We start from the raw sequence: 25,349 nt of genomic DNA, 5'->3' as shown, positions 1-25,349 counted from the left end.
TGGGGGCCACACACTCCACAGGCTTCCCCACCTCCTGTCTTGCGCCCTCCAAACCAGCCTCTGTTGTAATGCAAGACGAATTTTCCAAACATGCAAATTCATCTCTCTTCCTCTTTGGCTTCAAAACTTCCACTGGCTCCTCAGAGCCTTGGGTCACAGTCCAAATGCCCCAGCAAGGCCCCACACTAGTGGTTCCAGCTGCCCCTCAGCCCTCCCCTCCCTGGGCGCTGAGGGGAATTGAACCAGGCAGTCTCCACCCTGCCCGCCACACCTTGGTGTCCTGTGCCCTACGTGTTTGCCCCTGCTCTTTGCACCGTCTGGAACGACCTCTCCCAGCCACCATCTGCCAGGTAAACTCCAACCAGTCTTCTACTTCGGCTCAAACACCCACTTCTGGCCTCCCCCAAGACTTCCCACAATGCGTCAGGCTGTCCTGAGCACCCTGTGTCACAAGGAGGGAGGCTCCACTTCCCCGTCTGTCTCCTCTGCAGGTCCTGCTTCTGCACTGGCTGGATGGGGCACTCCTGGAGGCCAGGATCTGGGGCTGCTCAGGGCCCTGGGAAAGCCCCAGGCCATCAGGACAGGCTCGCTGAACTCAATAAGCTGCATTCTACCCAAGCTACTAGACCTCTCCGAGCCTCGAGTGGGCCTCAGTTTCTTCATGGATAACACAGGAATGACAACGCCTCCCCTCCTATAAGGACCACCTGGGACAAGCAGATAAAGCACCTAGCTCAGGGGTTGCCACGCTTCACTTAATCCAAAGTGTTAGCATTCTGTACACGTGCACACACACAAACATGGCCCCTCCTTGGTCTCCTGAGCTTCCTCTGTGATAGCATACTACACACACACACACACACACGTACACACACATACTCGGCCCCTCCTTGGTCCCCTGAACTCCCTCTGCTCACAGATCAGCCTTCACTCATGAGCCGGCTTTTCCCTCTGAGCCTCATTACAGCTCTAACAACAGCTAAAAACTGGAATTTGACAAGAAGCTGGAAGCTGACAAGAGGGCCCTCAGAAATGGAAGCCTCTGCATTCATTAAAAAGGAAGAGAAAAAAAATGGACGTGTACCCACACACACTCAGAACAGGGTCCACCACAGCCAAGCCATGGGGGAGAGACAGCGAGCAGCAGCCAGCTCCCTCCCCTCCCCAGGCCCCTGTCTCACCCCAAAGCTTCACAGGAGACAATTACATCCCATCAGCATTAATAGATTTATGAGGACAAACTGTACTGGGTACGTTGTTCCAAACGCTGTACGGAGGAGCCTGCTCCAATGAATATTTCATATAATAAATCTACTTAAAGATAAATTAATATGTTCCATGGAATACACTTTCTGCAGCAAGAAGCAAAGCACAGACACTGCAAGCAGGAATCAAAGCACCAGGCCTGCTGTTATCTCAAACAGGTTTGTAAACTGTGGTCTCCTGAGGGCGGGCTTAGAGTCTGGCACTCTCTGAAGCCCCCCAGCCCACCCAGGGGCTAGTGCCTGGCAGCGGTGATCAAAGCAAGAGTGATGGAGAGAGAAAAAAGAGGGAGAGGGACAGAGAACATGCTCCCCTCCTGCTCTCCCTCCCGCTGCCCCTCCTTTCCAGATCCCCCACTTCAGGGGCCGCGGGAAGAAATACCACATAACCAGAAACCCAGGGCCACAAGGTGACTCCTGTACCGAAGGCAGCTGACCCATGAGAAGATCCAAGATGACGGTTTCCAGCAACTGGCTATAACTTTTTTAGAGATGTAGATTAAAAAGCCAAATCTTCTGTGCAACTTTTATTAATCTATGTATGTGAAAGTGAAGTCGCTCAGTTGTGTCCGACTCTTTACAACCCCATGGACTGTAGCCCGCCAGGCTTCTCGGTCCATGGGATTTTCCAGGCATGAATACTGGAATGGGTTGCCATTTCCTTCTCCAGGGGATCTTCCCAACCCAGGGATCAAACCCGGGTCTCCTGCATTGTAGGCAGACACTTCACCATCTGAGCTACCAGGGGAGCCCACTTTATGTATACATATTTTAAATTATAAAAATCTTATTCATGATTATTTCCATCTACTACACACCTTACGAACTGAATTTTTTCAAACCCTTCATGTGATCCTCAACAGGAACGTCTTCACCAAACCCAAAGTCAAGTTGAGTCATTCAGAGCAGTTTTCCAGAACACATCATCCAATCATCCATTCAAGATGTTTCGGATACAGCCCCTTATAGATCTGTGTGGGATGTTGTCACCAGAAATGGCATCTATCTCAACCCTGGAGAACCTATGTCCATACCATTAAGGCAGTTAATAACCAGGTATCTGTAGCCACTTTAAAAGGATCCCTTATACCAATATTCCACATTTATAATTATGAGATCAAAATCCCAGAAACAGAGGCTAAATCTGTGTTAAATTTCTCAGCTTCCTTTTACCTTTAATGAAGTCTGTCAAGAGAATTCTAGGAGTACCCACATTCAGTAATTAATGCTTCAGGCTAAGGTGGTCTCAAGCTGTACTTTGTTGTTCAAAATAAAGCATGTAACCGAGAGAGTGCCACTAAAACGAGAGACTGGAAAGACATCTCTCTTGCAAAGGACAGCCTGGGGATGGGGGAGAGGGGACGTTTGCCTCATATCCATTACACACACCACCTTCTCCACACCTTCTCCAACATGGGGAGGCCAAAACACCCAGAACGGCACAGCCTGGTGACAGGCAGGGGTAGATGTCCGGCCCCAGGCTCACTGGCACAGACAGGCCTGAAGAGCCAGACCACTGCTCCACTAAATGTCCACTGGGGACAGAGCCATGCCAAGCCGTAGCTCAGCCTGGAAGAGAAAACTCGTGTGTCACTCGGCACGCCCACTAGGAATCAGGTCACACAGAGCTCTTGGAGCCCAGAAGGGAGGTGGTGGGGCGGGCCCTGTGCCCAGGGAGACGCCAGGCTTCCAGGAAACGCCAAGGCCTGTCTGCAGGGCGGCAGGCACAGGGCCACCAGGGATGGCCATGTCACCTCCCTGGGCCCAGCTGTCCCTGGAGGAGCTGCCGGAGGGCAGAGGGACAGCACAGCACTCCGGGAAGTCTGCTCTCATTGCGGGATCCAGGCACTGCAGGAACAGCCAACAGGCGCCCGCTTCTCCCAGGGGCCTCCCAGAGAACTGGGCAGGAGAGCTGCAGTGCCAGCTTCTGGACTTGACAGGAGAGAGCCCATGACAGCTACTGCCCTGCTCCGTGGGCACCAGTCTGGGGTGGAATCTCATGTGTGCTGGAGTGCCTAACCAGGTCTGCGGGCAGTTTTGGGATCAGATGCTAAGTCCACACTTCATCACCTGGCAACCCCTGTCAAAACCCCAAACCTACCCCGTCTGAAAATGGGAGAGAATCATGCTGCCAGTCTCCAGGAATGCAATAGGGACTCAGTAAAGGACAGCTGATCTTATCACCCTGTTCTATGAGTGCTCAAATGCCTTTCCCAGGCAAAAATACCTTGATTTGATACAAAAAATACCTTCTGTAATAAACAGCCCAAGTCACGATACAGCAATAATCAGAGCTGCCTGGCTCTGCAGCACTCCAACCGCATGAGGGCCAAGTGGGTCCCCCATAGGCTGGTCAGCTCCCACCAGTGTGATCCTAGTTTGGGTGATCTTAGTAATCCATTCCAACAAAAGCTGGAGGGAAATGATTCCCTGGGGTGGGGGGGGGGTGGGGCAGTTGTTTTCTCAAGGACATCAACGATGAATGTGAAAACACGATGAATATTTTTAGGATGGAAAGAAAAATCTGCTAACAGAATGGCAGCCTTTCAATCCCACAGACATGCCAGCACATTTACTCCTCAGGGCCTTCGCACCAGTGGTTCCCTCTGCTCACAATGCTCTCCCTTAGAGTGAACCACAGCTATGTCCTTCCAGCTCTTCCGGTGCCAGTTCGCATGTCACCTCCTGAGAGTTCCCCAACCAAAACGGAAGCTACTCCCCCCACTCCACCCCACTGCACTCCTGGCTATTTATTCAATTACCAGACTTATTTTCTCCAGAGCACAGATTACCACCTCAGCAGAGATGGGCCACATTCCAGTTCTCCAAAACCTCAGTCAACCAGAGCAGGACAGAACGAGGAGAAAACAGAATGTAAGAGGGACGAGGTGGCAAACGGTGGGGAGGAGCTGAAGGGTCTGTGGGCTTCTGCTCAGGGGCGAGGCTGTGGGGAACTCATACCACCTTCCACACATGCTGGTCATTCTCCCCAGTCCCACCCTCTCCCCCGCTCAGGTTCCCACCTCGTTCCATTTTCTTGCCTGTAATGGCACAAGGATAAATGGTTACAATAAACCTCCTCCCTCTGAGACGTCAATTGTCTGTGGACTCAAGGGCTTCCCTGGTGGCTCGGATGGTATAGCATTTGCCTGCAATGCAGGAGACCCAGGTTCGATCCCTGGTTTGGGAGGATCCCCTGGAAAAGGGAATGGCTACCCACTTCAGTAATCTTGCCTGGAGAATTCCATGGACAGAGGTGCCTGGCAGGCTACAGTCCATGGGGTCACGAAGAGATGGACATGACTGAGCGACTGACACTTTTCAGGAGCCCAACAAGAAATCAAGGAAGAGCAGCCTGTCGTGTCTGGAGGAGAATGGGCCCCAGGCTCAGGAACTGGAGCCAGCCCCTCTGGGTGCCCGGCTGATGGCACCAACTTGGATTCCCCCTTGCCCAGGAGAATGGGCCCTGGGCTCAGGAACTACAGCCAGCCCCTCTGGGGCACCAATTTGGATTCCCCCTTGCCCATCCTCACCTCCTTACCCCCAGTAGTAGGAGGGTCCTGGGCAAGGAGATGATGAGATGAAGACCTTGTTAGCAGAGCAAGGTACAGAGGTTACACATGCGAGGATACGCAAAAAAAACTTGTCTGTCTTGTACGTGCTCTGCTCTCAGACATTCAAACACCTGGGCCTTCCAAGTGGATTTCCAGGATGACTGCCAGGGGTCATGGCAAGTCACAGGGACGGAGGGTGAGGAAGGACCCAAGAAAGACCACACACTGAGAGGAGGGGACAGAGACAGAGAAGTGGGCCCAGATGCCCCTCCAGGGCAACACCGAAGGCAAAAGGGGTGGGAGGAGGTCTGCACATGTCCATGACCAGCTAGCAGTGCCATCACACAGGTCACATGCCCATGCAGATATCACGACACAGCTGTGGGGCCCTGGGCACAAGCCTATGATTTCTGCAGTGCAGTCCATCCCATGCCCACAGCGCCACAGCCAGCCCCACCACCTGCCGCCCTGCCTCCCACTCCCAGGGCCCATCTCTCAGCCCTGAGCAGTCACTCTTGCAGGCAGCCGGTCACTCCCTATCTTTTCCAGCACTTACTAAAGAATTTGTTTAGTGAGCTCAAATCATCTGTACACAGTGGGTATAATCATTCCTTAATTCACTTCTTTGATAAATTATGAGGTTTGGGTTGTTTTCATTTAACACTGAATTTTCCTAACAGTAGGATCATTTTCTACAAAATAAGCAAAAGAAAAAGCATGAGCGAGAAGGGACAGAAGGAGCATGGGAAGGAGGGCAGTGACCCTGCAGGGCGTGTGCGCGCTCAGTCGCATCTGACCCTTGTGACCGCATGGAGTGTGCCTTGCCAGACACCTCTTTCCCAGGCAAGAACACTGGAGTGGGTTGCCGTTTCCTTCTCCAGGGGATCCTCCCGACCCAGGGATCGAACCCCCATCTCTTGTGTCTCCTTGCATTGGCAGGCAGGTTCTCTACCACAGAGCCACCTCGGAAGCCCCAGGGACCCTGTGGTAGCAAAAGGTCTGCTTTGTGAAATCTTAGAGTAAGTGCCCCAGCTCGCCCACCTGCCAAGGAGTTGGCCAGCTGTAGGGCTGTCCGGTCTTATTCACCAGATCCCCTGACTTCTTTTTTGTGTGGCCATCTCCCATGACCTGTGACCTCCCAAAGAACACTGCTGTTTTACGTGAGTGACACCCAAGGGACGCACTGAGCCAGCTTCCTGTCTCCATCGAGCAGGTAGGAAGGTGGCCTCAGCCAGGTCTCCCACACCCTCCCTCAGACCACATGACCCCCCCTCCCCTCCTGGCTCTCTGGGGTGGGGACACAGTGGGCGCCCAAGAGCACCGCGGCCCCCAGAGCACGCAGCTGAGCTCCGTGCAGCCAGGACAGTGTCCGTCATCTCCCGGTGCTGCCACTCCTAAGCTCCCTGAAAGCCCCTGGCCCAGTGCTCCCCGAGATGTGGCACCGGTTCCGGAGGGGACAAACAGGACTTCCGAAGGAGCACAGAGACCAACCACTTTAATGCTCATAGATTTACTTTGATATGTAAAACACTGCAAAAATTAAAACACTTTAGAACTATGATTTCACAGATATCACCACCTAATGAGAGGCTAAGAGGAAAAAAAGTGAGTCGATTTAAAATACATATTAAGCAGCTAATGCTGCAGGCAGTTCTAGGATATTGGCAAAAACCGTGAAGGAAACAGTCAATGGCCTGACTCTGGGGACTCTGCTCGCGTCCACTGCCTCCATCTGAGGGTGAGGTGATGTGTTTAAAATGCCGAGCGCAGTACTGGCGGCCAGCAGGCAGCCACGGGCTGAGTCCCTGCCTCCCCAAGGTCACACACCCTGACATCAGGAGCCTGTCCACTGAGTCCCCGCCTTAGCCTCAAGCTAAGACAGTCCCCCCGCTACACCCCATTCCCAGCACTGCTCTGCACCCTGCCACACGAGGAACCGGCACCTGCTCACCGTGGGGCCACAAAGGGACAAAACCAAGCAAGGGTCAGGAAGCAACGTGGACAACCATGAGGCCATCAGCCGGCTGCCATCAGCGCCATGCCCCTGATGAAGGAGGTGGCCACAGCTGCTTGGAGAGGCGAAGTCTCCCGTCCCAAGGGATATGGTGAACAGTGGCCAAGGCCCAGCTATGAGCCCAGGCTGTACTGATTCCAGAACGGCAACCACCCCCGAGGCCTGCCCTCATTCCACTTTTCTTATTTTGTCCCCTCGCCAAGGGCAGAGTCCCACCGAGTGAGAAAGAGGTGTCTGGCAAGTTACACTCCACAGGGAGGCAAGGCGTCAGATGCCACTGAGCGACTGAGCGCGCGCTGCAAGGTCACTGCTCTCCTTCCCACTCTCCTTCTGTCCCTTCTTTCTCTCATGCTTTTTCTTTCACTTATTTTGTAGAAAACTGGATCCTACTATTAGGAAAATTCAGTGTTGAATGAAAACACCACAACCCCAGCTCTGCTGGAGAGGCCCATGTCGTTGACGGCCCCCTCAAGGCCCCAAGCCCACGTCTGAATTAATTCTAGCGTAGAGAACCTTCTCCTGGATGGGCCCAGCATCCCTCCCCTGCACGCGACAGCCCCCCAACTTCTGCCTCCTCAGGCCAGCATCCTCTCTCTAGCCTCCTGCTCACAAGTCTCCTCTTCACGTGGTCCACACAGCAGCCAGAGTGACCCTTCTCTGCTCAAAACCCAGAAGCGGCCCCTCCCGTCACTCCGACAAAGCCAGAGCTCTCATGGGCCTCCCGCGAGGCCTGCCCCATTCCTGCCACATCCCCCGACCCCAGCGATGTCACTGCAGCCCACGGCCCCTGTCTGCTGCTCCTCAAACCACCAGGCACCCAGACGCTCTCCCAGCTCCCTCACTCCACCAGGTCTCTGGCCCAATGCCACCTTCTCGGGGACAGAGCCCCCGCTTCCCACCTAGAGACTGTGACAGCCTCGCAGCCCCCTCATCCTGCTAAACCTCCTAACTCACCTGCGAGGAGGCGGTACAATGTACTCATCTGCTTCTCAAGGAACAACCAAAAGATGAAACGAACCCCGCCCCGTTTCGAGCCCCTATTGCCTGGTGTTCCAGGCAGCAAAGCAGACAAGCGTCACTGGCTCATTCAGTCCTCTTCCTCCCAGAAGGTCTGCTCCACGAGGGCAGGGCTCTGACTCTGCCTCTCTTCACGGACACGCCCGCGTGCATCAGCGTCCTGGGACAGAGCGGGCACTCCCAGGCACAGTAAATACTGGCTCCGCGGGGATTTCACACGGCAGCTACGCCACCTGGGCTCACACAGGCCTCAGAGGGAAAGCAGCGCCCCTCGGCCTCTGGAGGTGAGGTCCCCCAGGGCCAGCCACGCACCTTGGCTTCCCCTCTGTCACCACTCAGCTGCTCTGGCCTTAAGCCCTGGAATTTGAGGCCCTTCCCTCAAGCTGTACGAGCGCACAGACTGTTCCACGGAGGGCACGGCCAGGTACCGGTGAGGGCCAGGCCTCTGCCGTCCTACAAGGCAGCACCCAGCCTCCACCCTGACCTGCCAGTTGCCACAGCTCAGGCCCACAGCTGTGCCCACGACAGTGGGGACCCCTCTGCAAGTCACAAAATCCAAAGTGGGTGAGCAACACGGGCAGAGCCAAGAGCCTATATCAGTCACTGATTCAAGCCCTCACGTCTCAGAGAGGGACAGTGAGACCCAAAGAGGGGCGTGGTGGTCTCCCCCCATTACATGGCCTGTGGCAGCCAGTCCCAAAGCCAAGCCCCCTGGCCCCCGAGACAGAGGCGCTGCACTTGCAGCTGGAGGTACCTCCTCTAAGACACTCGGAAAATGCTGGGGAAGAGCAGGTCAGGTCTCCACTCAACCAGAAGGCTTGCAGCAGCACCGAAAACACTCAAGTCTGCCCGCAAAGCTGCCCTCAGGTCTCCACTTCCCGAAACAAAGGCAGCCAGACCCACCCAGGAAAGGGAGTCCACACTGGGTCGGCAGAACTCAGAGCGGGCGGGGGACCACCGCACCAGGGAAGCACTGAGCAGCATCCGGGAAGGTGCACAGACCCCCAGACCAGGGAAGACCCTTCCGGGTGTGAAGACTGGAGAAGCTCAAGCTCGTCTCTGTCTGCAGATGGTCACCCAAATGGTCACAGCAGCGATGTTTGTGATGACAAAAAGTGGGAGCAACCTCACACCCCCGAAGGCCCAGGACTCCTGATTCCTCAGAGCTGAATACTCTCATAGGGCTGCAAGAAAACTCCCATGTTTCCAGGCTCTAACAGATCCCCCAAAGACTTCCGGAAATCCCTTCCAGATGCTGAGCACATCACAGAACAGGGCTGGATATCAACAGCTCCCGAGAACAGGCAGTGAGACAGCAAGATCCTATTTCACCTCCTAGACCAGGGACTTGAGACAGAGCTTTCCCCGTGGTAAAGAGGAACGCTTTCATTCCACATTTGCTCTCAAAAGTCATATGACCCTCTGAGAGCCATATCAATGACCAACTTCAGTTGCTTGCATTTCTGGCCAAGGCAAAAGCTGCTCAAGGAGTCAGAAGAACGGAAAACTAAACACAACTGACCCCCTAACACCTCACTTCCTCTGACAACACTGCTCACCTCACTCTGTGTAACATCCCAGCCCCCGCTGCCAAAGGGGGTCACTAACCAGGCTGGTTTTAAACAGGAACCCATGGAAGTGAGACTCTCAGACAAGCTCACACCAGGCCCTGTCCACTGTGGACTGCAGGTGACCTGTGCCCCCAAGGCTGGCAGCAAGTAGCTGGATACCCACGCACTGTCCATTCATTGCCTGCTCCTGGCTGAGTGACCCACAGCACAGCCGGACCCTGAGTGGGTGGGCGATCAGGGATCTGAAACTTTGGCCATGTCTCAGGTGTCAGCACTGCCCACCCCTGGGGACCAGGACCAAAGTCTCACTCCACACTGGCCACAAGTTAAACTCATCTTAACACAGATCAGCAGCAGCCAAAATTGCCAGCAGCTTGCCCTGCCAACCAGAGGGCACAGATCCACCTCCCTCCAGAGTGAGATCTTCCCACGAGCTGCTCTCATGAGCAGAAAGCTTGTCCCTCCCCTCCTGTGAGAAAGGTGGGGGTTGCAGGGGGATAAGGCAGCTTGGCGGGTCCCATGGCTCAGTCACCCTCTCGCTCAGTACCTAACACTGAATGTAATAAAAGTGTGCCAGCCCAGGCCACCTCTGTGCCAAACCTGGCTCTTTTGTAAGACAAACCTGAGCATCCAGGCAGCCGGCCTGCACAGCCCAGGCCGGGGCATGGCCACCTACACCAAGATCTGACCTGGGACACAGGATGGGCAGGTGCAGACCAGCGAGGCAGGGCATGAGGGGGTTTCCAGGGGGCGGACCCAGACAGCGTACTGCCGCTGGGGGGCAGGAGGCAGACCTGGATGGGCTTCATGGAGGAGGGGGCCCCCGTGCCTCAGGTCCACCGCAGACCCCTAGTCCACTGTACTGGTCACACACGGGTCCTCTAGACACAGTAAGTCATGTCGTTTCATCCCCACAACAACATGTTGAGGAGGGGTGCAGTGCCGTGCCCCTGTGCGGGTGAGGAAGTTGCTCGGAGAAGGCAGACCACTCCCACTGCCTCTCAGAGGGGTCATGTGGACCTGGGGCCCTGCCAGGCCTGCCTGAAGCCCACGCCACCCTCATCCGAGAAGCTCCTGCCCACCCCTGTGCCAGGCTGCACCCAGAGTGGGGAGAACCAACGCGGAGCCCACCGCCAGGGCCTCTCACCTGGTGGCCTCACCAGCGCTGCAGGCAGCAGGGGAGGACAGAGGCACCACCGAGACTGGCTCAGGCAATAGGGCTCCGGCCAGGGTGGACTCTCCAAATGGGCCAGGTGGATGGTAACTCAGAGAGCTTCCAGAGTGCCTACTGCGTCACAACGTCAGCTCCCACAGCGGGGAGCCCACTCCCTGGTACCCAGAGACCCTGTACACAGCAGCGCTGGGCTTGACAGGGTGCAGACTTGGGTGGGGGACAGCAGTGGGGTCCTATGAGCCGCATCCCTGAACACACACACACACTCAGCCCCCCTCCACACACTCACACACAGGCTCAGCCTCACCCCACCACACACACACACACAGAGACTTGGGCGGGGGACAGCAGTGGGGTCTTATCAGCCGCACCCCCAACACACACACACACAGGCTCAGCCGCACCCCCCAACACACACACAGACTCAGCAGCACCCCCCAACACACACGCACACAGGCTCAGCTGCACCCCACCACACACACACAGACTCAGGCGGGAACAGCAGTGGGGTCCTATCAGCCACACACCCCCAACACACACACACACAGGCTCAGCCGCACCCCCCAACACACACACACACAGGCTCAGCCGCACCCCCAACACACATACACACACAGGCTCAGCTGCACCCCACCACACACACACACACACAGACTCAGGCGGGAACAGCAGTGGGGTCCTATCAGCCGCACCCCCCAACACACACACACAGACTCGGGCGGGGGACAGCAGTGGGGTCCTATCAGCCACACCCCTAACACACACACACACAGGTTCAGCCGCACCCCCCAACACACACACACACAGGCTCAGCTGCACCCCACCACACACACACACACACACACACACACACACACACACACACACACACACACAGACTTGGGCGGGGGACAGCAGTGGGGTCCTATCAGCAGCGCCCCCCAACACACACACACACACAGGCTCAGCCTCACCCCCCAACACACACACACACACACACACACACACACTCAGCTTCCCTCCACACACACACACACAGACTCAGGCGGAGGACAGAAATGGGGTCCTATCAGCCACACCCCCCAACACACACAGGCTCAGCCTCACCCCACCACACACACACACACACACACACACATACTCAGCTGCCCTCCACACACTCACACACAGACTCGGGCAGGGGACAGAAGTGGGGTCGTATCAGCCGCACCCCTCAACACACACGCAGGCTCAGCCTTACCCCCCAACACACACACACAAACACTCAGCCCCCCTCTACACACACAGTCACACACAGGCTCAGCCTCACCCCATCACACACACACACACACAGACACACACACACACACACAGACTCAGGCGGGGGACAGAAGTAGGGTCATATCAGCCCCACCCCCCCAACACACACACACACACTCAGCACCCCCTCCATACACACGCACACAGGCTCAGCCCCACCCCACCCCACACACACACACACTCAGCACCCCCTCCACACACACAGGCTCAGCCCCCCTCCAAACACTATCACACAGGCTCAGCCTGCCTCGGGGCCCCATGTAGGCTGGCCACGGGACAGTGGGAGCCTCTCCGAAGGCCCTGGGGCCTGCATCTGAGGAGGCCCCATCAGCTGGAATCTGGAGTAGCTGCTCAGTGGATCAGGCAAAGAGTCCATTCAACGTACACAAAACACAAGCAGTCACAGGTGGGTGAGATCTGATGACTGCCTCAGGCTAAGGACACACACAGAGACCAGAACGGCCCAGGAACTGCTTCAGAACAAACAGAACGGACAGCAGGCAGGGAGTCAGCATGGGAAGGAAAGCGGGTCCCAGACCCCTGTCCGCTGACCGCTGTGTGGCCTTGAGCCATCACTCGGCCTCTCTGGGCCCATTTCCTCACAAGTTAACAGAAGGGGACAGGACTTCACGGCCTTTCCAGCTGCCTCCAGCCCTGACCTCTTGGACCTGCTGCCACAAGAGGGAAGTGGGGCTCCAAACAACACGCCAAACACCCCACATCCTCAACAGAGGCCCCCCCGGCTGGTTCTCAGGGCAGAGCTTGGAGGAGGAATGAGACCCACCACGAGCAGGTTGAGGGGACCTGCCTCCTCACAGCACCCGGTGACGAGGGGAAGAGGCCACGTGTGTGAGGCCCCAGCGAGCAGAGGGCACCGTGGGAGCCCTCCTGGGGGGACACCAGCTCTCCTACAGCACCCCCTGTTTGGAGGGCCTGGAACGAAGCCCCAGAGCTGACATCACAGGGCTTAGCACCCAGAGCTCACCAGCCGGAAAGGTCGGCTCCCATCCCGGCTCCACGCCTCAGAGCCCAAGCTCTGAACCTGCTTTGGGCTCGGGATCCTCACCTGGGAAACCTCTGCCTCGGGGAGAAGCCCTCTCTCCTCCCAGGACTGAGGAAGAGAACGAAGATGGAGTCCAGCAGCGGCCTGCCACTCAACTGACGCCACCTGTGCAAGACCCGAAGGAGCTACCACACCCCGTCCCCTGGCTCGAGGTGCAGCCTGGCTAGCGGCAGTGGCCACGAAATCAACCAGTATCTCCCAGAGGAGCAAAGTAGAATCAGCGAGCAGGACCTGGGGGGGTGACCCCAGAAAGAGATGACCGACGGCGTCAAGTCTCCCCCAGTCTCCCATCCTCCCACTCAGGGAAAGCCTGGAAAGGACACGTGTTTTGCAACTTCCTGCATCCAGTTTCAACATGCCAGTAAGAAGCTGTGGATATCACTCAGGGATAGCATGCGCCTGCCCATCTCACAGATGAGAAATTGAGGCTCAGGGACATTGGAAGCCTTGCCCATGGAAGCTGGGGTCAGGGAGAGCCCTAGGACCCAGGGTCAGGCTCCCTGGGCAGGACTTGGAGAGAAAGCCGATGGGCAGGGGCTGGGTGGCTTACCAGAGAGGCTCCAGGCTCACCCACTGGGGGCTCTGGGCAGGCCAAGCAGCCACTGCCACCCCCTGCCCTTGCCTGCATAAGGGGAGAGAGAGGCCGATCCCTCCCACCTCCTCCAGACCAGCAACAGCAGCCCTGCATAGTAACACATGGGGAGAGTTCTGAAACCCAGGAAGACATCTCCAACACACACCAGATCTTCCTGGCTGGCTTCAGACCGGACACCTTCCTGTCTGGAGGACCAGCATTAAAAGGTACGAGGAAGACGTCATCTAGATCAAGAGGCCTCTCCGGATGCCAGGGACCCACACTGTCCCCATCCATGTCCTCCGTGCGGGAACACGCGCACAGGATAGCTAGGAGCGGGGCACTCGGCCAACCACCTGTGCCCGCCCGGCAGGCTCTTGCTGGGTTGGACCCCACACCAGGCCCTGTGCTACACCACGTCCCAAGACCCGGGGGGAAAGAAGACAGCCCGGCCCCCAGGAGTAACTGCCCAGGGGCCAACTTCAGCACAGCGCCACTTGGAGAGGGGGGCCAACACAGGGTGGTGTGGTCAGGAACAGCCTCTCCACATCATCGGCACCCAGCTGAGCCTAATCTTGAAGGGTGAAAAGACTTAACCAGATAAAGGGCGGGCTGGGCGTTCAGGAGAGGAAGCATCTGAGCAAAGTCCCAGAGGTTCGAAGAGGCTCCCGCAACTCCAGGCAGCTCGGTGAGCGCAGCTACACGGTAGCCACCAGCACCGAGGGGGTGGGCCTCACAGGCCCGGCGGCTCCCACTGCCCCATCTCCTGATCATGACTCTCCTGCCAGGTACAGGACACAAGCCAGTCTGCTGCCCCAGCTGCCTTGCTTCCCTCCTCTGCAAGACCGGGAGGGCCCATTATGATGAGTGCCATCCCAAGTTCCCTGACACCCACAGACAGCCCCACCCTCCTCACAAAACCAGCCCCAGACACCCTGGTATCCCCTGCCCCGTGTCTTCCTGTTCCCCAGACAGGGGTGGCCGGGGCCGTGCAGAACAAAGCATGTACTCTGCTGAATCCTGTACAAGTTATCAAACGATGACTAACCCACCGTCCACCTGCCAGAGCTGGTGAAGCCTGTTCACAGTCCCACAGTAACCAGGACTCAAGAAGTCTGACTGTCTGGGCAGGTCTCACAGAGCCCATGGCCTGGACTGCCGTGCTAATCTGGTACAACAGGGCCCCCTCACAGCAGCTGACGGGGTGTGGGCCCCAGAGGGTGAGGCCCAAGACCCTACTCAAAGGGATGGGTGGGAAAAGGAAATGAGTAAGCTATGGGGGATTTGGGTCTCCCCTGTAGCCTGGCTTTTCAAAATCACTTACAGTTTATACTTTGCTGAATTCCCAAAAAGATTATGAATAATTGCTGTGTGCAATCAGACCGAGAAAACACCATTAAGAGTTAAATAAAATGCTGGAACCTTCTAGAAACTTCTAGAATTGGAGCTTCTAGACAGGAACCTTCACAAAGAAGACACAGCAAAGCACAGACCAGCTTCCCTAACCTGATAAGAAACAGCAGCACCTGCTCCAGAACACAGGCCAAAGCAAGCTAGCATTTGCTGAGCCTCTGCCCAGAGCCAGACCTGTGCTGGGCACGTGCGGAAGGGGGAGGTGGTGGTCAGAAATTGATTACTCACAGGAAATTGTTTATAAGCCACCAGCCTGTGGTATTTTGTCACAATAGCCTAAACAGACTGAGACACCTTGAAATAAACCTGGGCAGAAATCTGATTTTCAAACTCACATCACTGCTCTCCAATTGAATCAGCAGGTGCCAAGCCTTCCAAACTGATGAGAAAAGGCTCCTCCCTGCAATGCCGACTCAGGTACCACTGAGTTGCTTAGCAGTCTGCTGCTGCTAAGTCGCTTCAGTCGTGTCCAATTCTGTGCGACCCCATAGACGGCCTCCTACCAGGCTCCTCTGTCCCTGGGATTCTCCAGGCAAGAACACTGGAGTGGGTTGCCATCTCCTTCTCCAATGCATGAAAGTGAAAAAAGTAGCAGCCACCACTAACTAACCACCTGCCGTGTGCCAGGACGCAGTGGTGCCCGTTTTCACCTTATAACCACTCTGGTAAGGCCGTCCGGGGAGGTCGGAGGCTGAGAGGGGTTACACTGTCCCCAAATGTCACAGACTGCATTTGAGTCCAGGTGTCAAGTCCCGAACTATGCACTCCTGCCCAGGGGCCTGTCCCTGGCGGGCACAGGACAAACCTGGCTAGTGGAGGGAAGAGTGGTAAGCTCCAGCCAGGACAGGAAGAGGAGGCCCAAGGAGAGCAAAGCGCACCCTGGACCAGCACGGGGCTCCAGAGCCTCCCGGACACATTGACCCACCAGCACGAGGATCGGCTCAATAATAATTACCCCCATAAATAAATCTAATGACTTTAATTTACAAGACACTAACAGCAGGCTTTGTGCCAGCCTATAGGGCCTGGCTCAGCTGCTCAGAACAGACACCTGAAACAGGAAGGAGAGCACACAGAGCTGCCTCTCCGGGCCAGGCCTGACCGTCCTGACCGACCCCAAGCAACCAAGCAAGGCCAGTGGGAGCGGTCCCAAGGCCAAGGCGAGAGCCCTGGGCCAGGAAGGGTGTGAAGAGGGGATCCAAGCCCATCTGACAACTGAGGACACGGAGGCTCCCGGCAGTTGGGCAGCAAGGGCCCCGTCAGGCCCAGCACCCAGGTCAACAGCACCCTCTTTACTATGTGGTCCCCTTGCCCGAGTCCCCTGGATACCTGGGGGCATGGGCCCAAAGCAAACCCTGGGGCTCTAGTGAACTTATCCACGGTGAGAGGGACTCCACCCTCAAGCTGCTCCAAGTTCCCCGACTGGACAAAGGAGGCGCCCTGGGAGGCTAAGAGGCCGCCCCGAACCGTGCTCATAGGGCTCGGACCAAGAGGAGCACGGAGGCTCGGGAGGCGCAGAAGCACACCGCACCGCCCAGCCACACTCTTCTTTCTGTGCTTCAGGGAAGCGCTGCAGCCTTCCCAGTCCAGAATCCAACCTTCCCAGCTTGTTTCTCACCCGCTTTTTCCAAAGGGCCTGATCAAAACAGGCTTACACCCGGCGCGGGAAGGAAATGACTACCCATGACCGCCAGGCAGATTGCCTTTCATTTCGGTCTTCCTTTCTAAAACACGGAGCGGCGTTGTGGCGGAGGCAGTGACAAAGGGGGACGCTCGTGGAGAATGAACAAAAACAGCTAGGATTGCGCCTCAGGCTTCCTCAGTGGAAGGAGGCAGAGAAGGGCCCGGGCTCCGGCCGAGCAAACGCGGAGCGGCGGTGCCCTCCAGTGGCCGTGCGTGGCGCTGCACGCGGCTCGATGGGCAGGAGAGGTGACTCTGCCCGGGAGCCGCAGGGCAAGCTCTCCCCCTACTGGGTGTCGGGGAGGATGCGGTGACCAGCAAGGAGACCGGAGGTGGTCCAGTGTGGGCTGCCTTCCTTCAGCTCCTCCTCCTCCTGGCCTGGGAGGCCGGCGCGCTGATGCTAGCCCTGAAACCGCCCCCAGCATGCACCCCTAAACAGGTGACACACCACGTGGTTTCCCTGGGAGCAATGTTACAGCTCACCCAAAACTAACGCTCTGGTGGTCTCAGGCACTGGACAGCTGTAAAGCTGGCTCCGAGGGAACAGCAGAGGTTTGGCCTGCTAAAGGTCGGAGAGGTGCCTCCCCGCCCCTTTCCAGCCTGAGGGATCCTTGGCAACACAGGAAGAGACTCCACTGGGATGGGGAAAACGACTCTGTATCCTGTCCACTCTTTCCTGGGGTTTAGAGAGGTCACTGAAAACAATGACACTCAAGTAGAAGATGGAAGGGCCCAGGCTGATTCTACCCCCAGCCCAGTGTACACTGAATAAGTCACTGCCCTGCTGGCCAGGATCTATCAGCTAATCTATCAGCTCACTGGGAGGACACTGCACCGAGGGTCAGAGTTTCCAGCCTGCCCCAATGCTTGGTGATTCTGTAAGGCTCTGCAAAGCGATGATGGCAGCAAGCACAGTCTTTATTCAGACTGAATGTTTATTTGGGGAATCTGGGCAAGGGGATGTACAGATTGTGCCCCTCAGTGGCTCCCTGTCTTGTCCTGCCTCCTACTCCCCAAAGCACATGTCACAGTCCAGCCCCACTTCTTAGTGTGGGAGCTCAAGTAAAGCACCGATGTCTCAGCCTTAGAGGCTCCTTCACCAGTCACAGTGATGCTCAGGTGAAACATTTGTGCAAGCACTTTCATAAGCTCTAAAGTGCTGAACAAATATTGTTACAATTCTCCTAATCAAGTATTCATACTACTAACACCACCTCACTGATTTTAGGCATAGCGTTACTAAAGTGAAAGTCACTCAGTCGTGTCCAACTCTTTGCAACTCCATGGACTATACAGCCCATGGAATTCTCCAGGCCAGAATACTGGAGTGGGTAGCCTTTCCTGTCTCCAGGGGATCTTCCCAACCCAGTGATCTAACTGAGGTCTCCCACATTGTGGGAGGATTCTTCACCAGCTGATTCCAAAGGAAAACCCAAAAAGTTACTAAACATATCAGAAATTTCCAAACCTTGTCCTTCGGTAAAGAGTGTTTCCAGAGATGTTATAACATCTTTCAGGATGTGCAGGAAGAGTCAAGATACCTAGTATTTCTTGTAAAATGTATCTTGGTAAATATGTAAACAAAGTGAAATCAAGTCGCTCAGTCTTGTCCAACTCTTTGCAACTCCATGGACTATAGCCTACCAGGCTCCTCCGTCCATGGAATTTTCCAGGCAAGAGTACTGGAGTGGGTTGCCATTGTCTTCTCCAGGGGATCTTTCCGACCCAGGGACCGAACCCGGGTCTCCCACACTGCAGGCAGACACTTTTACCATCTGAGCCACCTGGGAAGCAGCCTAAGTAAGCAAAAGCAAAAGCAAAAGTTGCTCAGTCGTATCCGACTCTTTGCGACCCCATGGACTGTAGAGTCCATGGAATTCTCTAGGCCAGAATACTGTAGTGAGTAGCCTTTCCCTACTCCAGGGGATCTTCCCAACCCAGGGATCAAACCCAGGTCTACTCACATTGCAGGCAGACTCTTTACCAGCTGAGCCACCAGGGAAGCCCAAGAATACTGGACTGGGTAGCCTATCCCTTCTCCAGCAGATCTTCCCCACCCAGGAATCGAACCAGGATGTCCTGCATTGCAGGCAGATTCTTTACCAACTGAGCTATCAGGGAAGCCCTTAAATACATAAGAAAAATCCCAAACATATTTATCTGGCTGTCCTTATCAATGTGTAATCATCTCATCTTTAGTCATTAAGGAAATGCAAGTCAGAACCACAATGCGATGCTACCTCACACCCAGTAAGATGGCAATAATCAAGACAGACAACAAGTGCTGGTGAGCATGTGGAGAAATTGGAACCCTAATACACAGCTGATGGAAATGTAAAATAATAATACAATACACTACTCTGGAAAAGTCTGGCAGCTCCTCACAGTTACCATATGACCAAGCCCTCCACACCCAGGTATATACCCAAGAGATCTGAAAACATATCCACACAAAAATTTGTAAATGAGTATTCACAGCAATTTACTCATAATAGCCAAAACGTAGAAACTCAAATGTCCATCAACTAATGAATGAATAAGTAAAAATGTGGTATAGCCATACAACAGAATATTATTCAACAATAAAAAGGCATGAAGTACTGACACACAGACAACATGAACCTTAAAAACATCACGCTAAGTGAAAGAAGTCAGAAGTAAAGGTCTGTTTATACGAAATGTTCAGAACAAGCCAATTTATAGGAAGCAGGTTCATGGATGCCAGGGCTGAGAAGAAAGGGGAAAGGGGGAATGAGTGCTGACGGGTTCAGCTTCTTTTCTGGGGTGATGAAATGCTCTGGAATTAGTGATCATAACTGAACAAGTTGGTGAATGTGTTAAAAACCACTGTGTATTTTTTAATATTAAGCTATCTACAAAGCCGCTAATAAGATGTATTTTTTTCTACTTTATTTTACAATACTGTATTGGTTTTGCCATACATCAACATGAATCTGCCACAGGTGTACACGTGTTCCCAATCCTGAACCCCCTCCCACCTCCCTCCTCCTACCATCTCTCTGGGTCATCCCAGTGCACCAGCCCCAAGCATCCTGTATCCTGCATCGAACCTAGACTGGCGATTCGTTTCTTACATGATATTATACATGTTTCAATGCCATTCTCCCAAGTCATCCCGCCCTCTCCCCCTCCCACAGAGTCCAAAAGTCTGTTCTACACATATAAGATGTATTTCTGATTCTAATGACATCATGGTAGAACTGCATGTCAATGATCTGTGACAGTGTCATAGGAAGGGAGATCTCAAATTTTTCAAGTTTTGTTGCATTGTATATTTTAAAGGGTGAATTTCATGGGACATGAATTATATCTCAAGCTTTTTGAATTGCAAGAAAATGTAATCATCGGTCTTTCAAAAATGACCTATTGGAACAGAAAACAGTCAAGTGATTATGAAGAATGACTGTTACCCTAAGCTGGAACATTTCATTCATGCACTGAAGCCCCCACAGTATTTCCAAGCAACCAGTGCACGCTGTGCCCAGTCGCTTTAGTCGTGTCCTACTCTTTGTGACCCCATGGACTGTAGCCCACTGGGCTCCTGTGTCCATTCCCAGCAGGAATACTGGAGGGGATTGCCATGCTCTCCTCCAGGGGATCTCCCTGATCCAGGGATCAAACCTGAGTTTCCTGCATTTCAGGCAGGTTCTTTACCACTGAGCCACCAGGGAAGCCCAACTCACGCAGGTATCAGGTATACACGACGATCGCTGGTCTTAGTTATGGATGGACTTTACCTTAAAACTTTAAAACATATCTGTGAAGTTATCCAGAGTGCATGATACATTGTGCATGATACAATAATACTATACAAAGTTCTTCCCTACAGATCCATGACTAAAGTTTCCCATAAGAAACATACATTGGTACATTACTACAGTTGTATCATGAATGTATTATAATTTAAGGGTTCCATTGCATTTGGTAAATTCTCTAAATTTTAGAGTATAAAATGTCATCTAGTCTTTTCAAAGAGCATCTCACTTCAGGACACACTTCTTTGATCACTTCTTTCCCAGATGGTCATAACTTAGTCAAGAGTTTTCTTCTGATCAAGGTTCCTGCTGCCATGACAGGCGGGGGAGTCTGCGTTGCGATGTCACCTGTTTGTCATTAGCTTCACTGAGAAGCCAGCATCAAGGTTTTTACCCTCAGGCTTCTTTAGAAGAAGAGCCTCAGCTAGCCTCAACATAGTTAGAGCCTCAACTATGAGCTGGGACTTTTTCAAAGCAACTCACAGTTTTCCTTTTGCAATAAAAGAAACTGCAAATTCAAAAAAGATGTGCAAAGAGATTTAACTTTTGTCTCGTTACCCCAAGTCCTCAGCACACTCCTCTTGGAATCTAGTGGTCACTTTTAAGTGTAGAAAGCACAAGGCCTCCTTCCAGTTCCTAACTTGTCATCTGGAGATGGAGCAACCCAGCCTTGTGCTCTGAGATAGCTGAAGTTTGATGTACCAAGGGCAGCACACCAAGAACCCTTCTATGATTTCTCAGGTTTAATTAATGCAGCTATCAATCAGTCGACTATAAAGTACTTCTGAGAGCCTAGAATGTGCCAGGAGCTGTGCCAAGAATGGAACAGTGATGGAGGAAGAGAGAACACCCTCCACTATTTCACGCCATCTGTGCCCAGCAGACCAGCACTCCCCACTTCCTGCCGCTCCCCAGCCCGCCTTTTCCCACCTGACACATTACTGCCTCCCTTAGGGAAGGAGGAGAAACTGCAGTGAGAGGCAGGTCTGTCTGGTTCTCTTCCCCTCTGGGATTAGCCTTGAAGAGTCTGCCCCTCCCCGCAGGGCGGCCAGCTGCTGTCCAAAGCAGCCTGTCCCTCCAGAAGTCTGTCTGGCCTGTGTTCCAGATCTGGGAGGCACGTGCCCCTGTGTCTGTCACTCCCAACTCAGGCCGGAAACAGGGGTGGCATTTACAGGGTGGCATTTACAGACCATGAGGGTAGTAATGCCCTGCCCTTGTGGGCATGATGCTCTAGTAGGGAGGGGTGGAATGCAAACTAGGAAACAGGGTCGTGACTTTTTCAAACTTGTTTCTTGATATTCAAAGAGCTCTTCCTCTTGCTTCCTTCAGCCCTTGCTCAGATGTTAACAGTATCTGTGAGGCCTTCCCTGTCCACCTGTACAAAACGGCCCACAACTCCCTACCCCGACACACGGACACTCCCTGTGTCCTCATCCACCTTGACTTTTCTCTACATGATCATGACCTGACTCACTCTGTGAGGACTTCTGTTCATTTGTTTGAGCCAAACTCCTCTACACCCCTACAGCCCTGGGATGTAAGCTCCACGAGGGCAGGGGCCTGGCTCTGTTCCTGCTGGCCACCGGCACCTAGAATAGTGCCTGGAGCAGGATAAGCACTCAACAACATCTGTTGAATGAATGAACAAATGAGTGTGTGCAACCAACAAGGTGACGGGAGAGGTAATGAAGGCTAATAGGGTGGCAGCTGCTTCAGAAAAGGGGTTCAGAGATGGCCTTTCTGAGAAGCAATCATGCTGTGTGCCTGAGTGTCCCCACAGCACTGGGAAAGTCCCCCTGGGCCTCCACAGGGGGCTGGCCACCCCAAAAAGGGAGGAGGCAATGGCTGCAGGGCCCGCCAGTGCTGAGTTCCCAGAAGTCGGCAGAGTGGAAGAGTGTTGTGAGACCAGACACACAACAACGGATACAGCAGCACAGGGCTGCCTGCACCACACGAGGTGGCATTTAATCCTCACCTCTCCGAGGGAAGTAGGGGTTAAATCTTCATTTGAGAGGAGGCCTGGGGGGCCCTGAGAAGCAAAGAGGGGCCACCCACGTCACCCAAATAGTCACTGGCCACCTGCGGTTTAAACGCAGTGCTGTCTCCCTCCCTCGGGACTATCTCGTGCCCAATCCAGCAGGTTCAGCAATGGGACAGGCTATACATGAGTGATGCTAAGCACCATGGGTACCTGGTATCAGGGGCTGTACCTGCCCTGTCTGTGTTCCCTACAGTTGTGACTTCAGGGTCCAACACACAGCAGATGCTCAGTCATTTAGGGGACTTAAGCATACATGGTGGGCTCCTGAGGGCCGGGCAGAGATGACCGTGGTCACACACAGAAAACAGATTCACACACACAAAAAATAAAATAAAAGGAATAAAAGCAATTTAGCTGAAAATGATAAACCCTTATCTGAACACAGCCATCAAGTTGGAAGCCCCCAGACTCTCCTTCCTCATGCCGTGGTTGGGTGGTATTAACCCCTTCAGGTCATCTGCAGCTGCCTCGGGTCTTGAGTGATGGCTCTGGCTGTCAGAACCAGGGCCAGCAGAGGGAAAGAGTTGGAGCATGAAACACAAACTCCAAGGAGCGAGCCTGGCCCTGAGCCTGGACCTGCCCTAGACCTGTATTTACAGTGCCCACTATGTTCCAGGCACAGGCACCGGAGATAAGAAGGCACGCAGTCCACCGCGCCAGCCAGGTACATGAGGAAGACGTGCCTCTTGAGTGGAGGCTGCCTGGATGGCTCCAACAAGGAGATGGTATCTGAAGATGGGCGAGACTTAGCGATGCACAGAGAAAGTGTATCCTGGTGGTGGAAAAAAAGAAGCAGAGGCATGTAGGCTGGAAAAGTTGGATATATGACAGGACACTGTGGCTGGAGCTCAGGAAGGGGACAGCAGAGTCCTAGCAGCGGGGCAGAGGCCCAGGGTGTGACCTCTGACTCATTAAGGGAAACAATGATGATGTTGGTCTACAAGGTGGTGTCTGGAGCGCCAGCCAAGTCTGCATGCCCTGAGAGCCAAAGGGAGGCAGGGTCACCCGCAGTCACCCAGCTCTATCCAGACTGGCCCTATGATCAAAGGCTCTTGCTTTTCTCCCTTGAACTAGCAAAGGATTTCTCAAACACTGGAGTCCTAAGGAACACCTGGAACAGGCTGCCAGGCCCTTCCTCCCAAGACTGCAATTAGGGAAATCAGGATGGGCCCCAGGCTGAAAGAACCTCAGCTCAGACAGTGGACCCCAAGGCCCCTGCAGCCACAAGCTCCAGGACCTGGATTCTTGGCCTCCTGTACCATGGAATCCAGACCAGGTGCCTCGCTATGACTGGTGCGTGTTCCCAAAGGGTTCATTTGTTCTGGGCAGGGCATACACTGGATGCTATGGCAGAAAGCTGAAACAGAAAGCTGTGGAGGGCTGGGCACAGACTGTCCCCAATTCTAGGGGCATTCCTGGGGGAGGGTAAAAACTACGTAAACAGTGGTCAAGGGCCCAGGAAGAAAGGAAGTTACACTCTGGGCAGAGAGTAGAGCTTGTGTAAAGGCACATTCAGTACAGTTAGTAGAGGAAGGACAAGGAGGTCAGCTGAAGAGCCCGGCCCCACAACAGACAGCCCTGCCAAGAAATGAGGACTCGATCCTGTAGACAACAACAACAAAAAAGGGAGTTCCCTGGAGGTCCAGTGGTTAAGACTGAACTTCTGCTTCAAGGGACACAGGTCGGGGAACTCAGATCCCACAGGCTGTGCAGTGCGGCCAAAAACAAACACCAACAGGCCCCTGAACCCTGCAGGAGGCCAGCACTGGCTCCCCTTAGTCACTCACCCAGCACAAACACATGGTACACTACTCTAATCTTACCACCCCTCCCCCTTCCACCAGTCTCCATCCTTTAAGATCAGCTACTAAGAACCCGCCTGCCAACGTAGGAGACATGAGACACGGGTTCAATCCCTGGGTCGGGAAGATCCCCTGGAGGAGGGCATGGCAACCCACTCCAGTATTCTTGCCTGGGGAATCCCATTGGACAGAGGACTCTGGTGGGCTACAGTCCATTGGGTCGCATAAAGCCAGACATGACTGGAGTGATTTAGTGCACACTATTTCTATCCCAAAATCACACATTAGATCCCCTCTGGGCAACTATTAGGTCAAAAGGAGACATGTAATTTAACTGAGGCCATTAACACTAAGCTTGGACTGCAAGGAGATCCAACCAGTCAATCCTAAAGGAAATCAATCCTGAATATTCATTGGAAGGACTGATATTGAAGCTGAAATACTCGAATACTTTGGCCACCTGATGCAAAGAACCAACTCATTGGAAAAGACCCTAATGCTGGGAAAGATTGAAGGCGGGAGGAGAAGGGGATGACAGGGGATGAGATGGTTGGATGGCATCACCGACCAGATGGACATGAGTTTGAGTAGGCTCCAGGAGTTGGTGATGGACAGGGGGGCCTGGTGTGCTGCAGTCCATGGGGTCGCAAAGAGTCGGACACGACTGAGTGACTGAGCTGACTGACTGAAGAATACAATCTCTCCCAAGCAGAGCCAGGTGGTCCAGCCTGGAACAAGACGACTAGCTCTGCTCTGCCCTCTCCAGATCTTATATCCTTACCTCTTGGAGCACTTTCTTGCTGGGAGGAACCCGCTGCTTCTCTAAATGGGTTCATGACCCTGAAGAGAAGGGAAGGAGGAGGCACACTGAGGAGATGAAATGGTTCACATGGGCTGGGTTTGGGCTGGACCAGTTTCAACTGAAATCCTTAGAGCTATGAGAAATGTCACTGTAATCTGAACAACTCAAGCGGCCTAAGACCTTGTCCAGCAGACAGTGCACTTTCAAGTGACCTGCTCCATCCTCAAAAGTCAAACACTGAAAAGAATAAAAAGAGGGGCAGACTTAAAGGCACTGACTGCTGAAATCAACCACGCCAGGAAAGAGCGGGCACGCTGATTCTCCAGGG

The 25,349-nt window shown here is 54.1% G+C and overlaps 1 protein-coding gene across 3 annotated transcripts in view; it reads right to left on the bottom strand.

Annotated features, from left to right (window-relative positions):
- Positions 1-25,349, bottom strand: part of XXYLT1 (xyloside xylosyltransferase 1) — a 180,254-nt gene that overhangs the window by 154,034 nt on the left and 871 nt on the right. The window contains exon 1 of one of the 3 annotated variants that reach the window (XM_060419314.1): positions 16,539-16,752. The exons of 1 other annotated variant lie outside the window; for it this stretch is intronic. The gene's annotated coding sequence lies outside the window, so the exon portion shown is untranslated. Of the gene's footprint in view, positions 1-7,784; positions 7,911-16,538; positions 16,753-25,349 lie in introns of those variants that run through there. One more of the 3 variants, XM_060419310.1, reaches the window with a different exon arrangement.

The sequence above is a fragment of the Ovis aries genome, chromosome 1, assembly GCF_016772045.2.
Source record: "Ovis aries strain OAR_USU_Benz2616 breed Rambouillet chromosome 1, ARS-UI_Ramb_v3.0, whole genome shotgun sequence".
Taxonomy (NCBI): domain Eukaryota; kingdom Metazoa; phylum Chordata; class Mammalia; order Artiodactyla; family Bovidae; genus Ovis; species Ovis aries.
The sequence above is the reverse complement of the archived record's forward strand: the minus strand, read 5'-3'. Positions and strand labels throughout refer to the sequence as shown.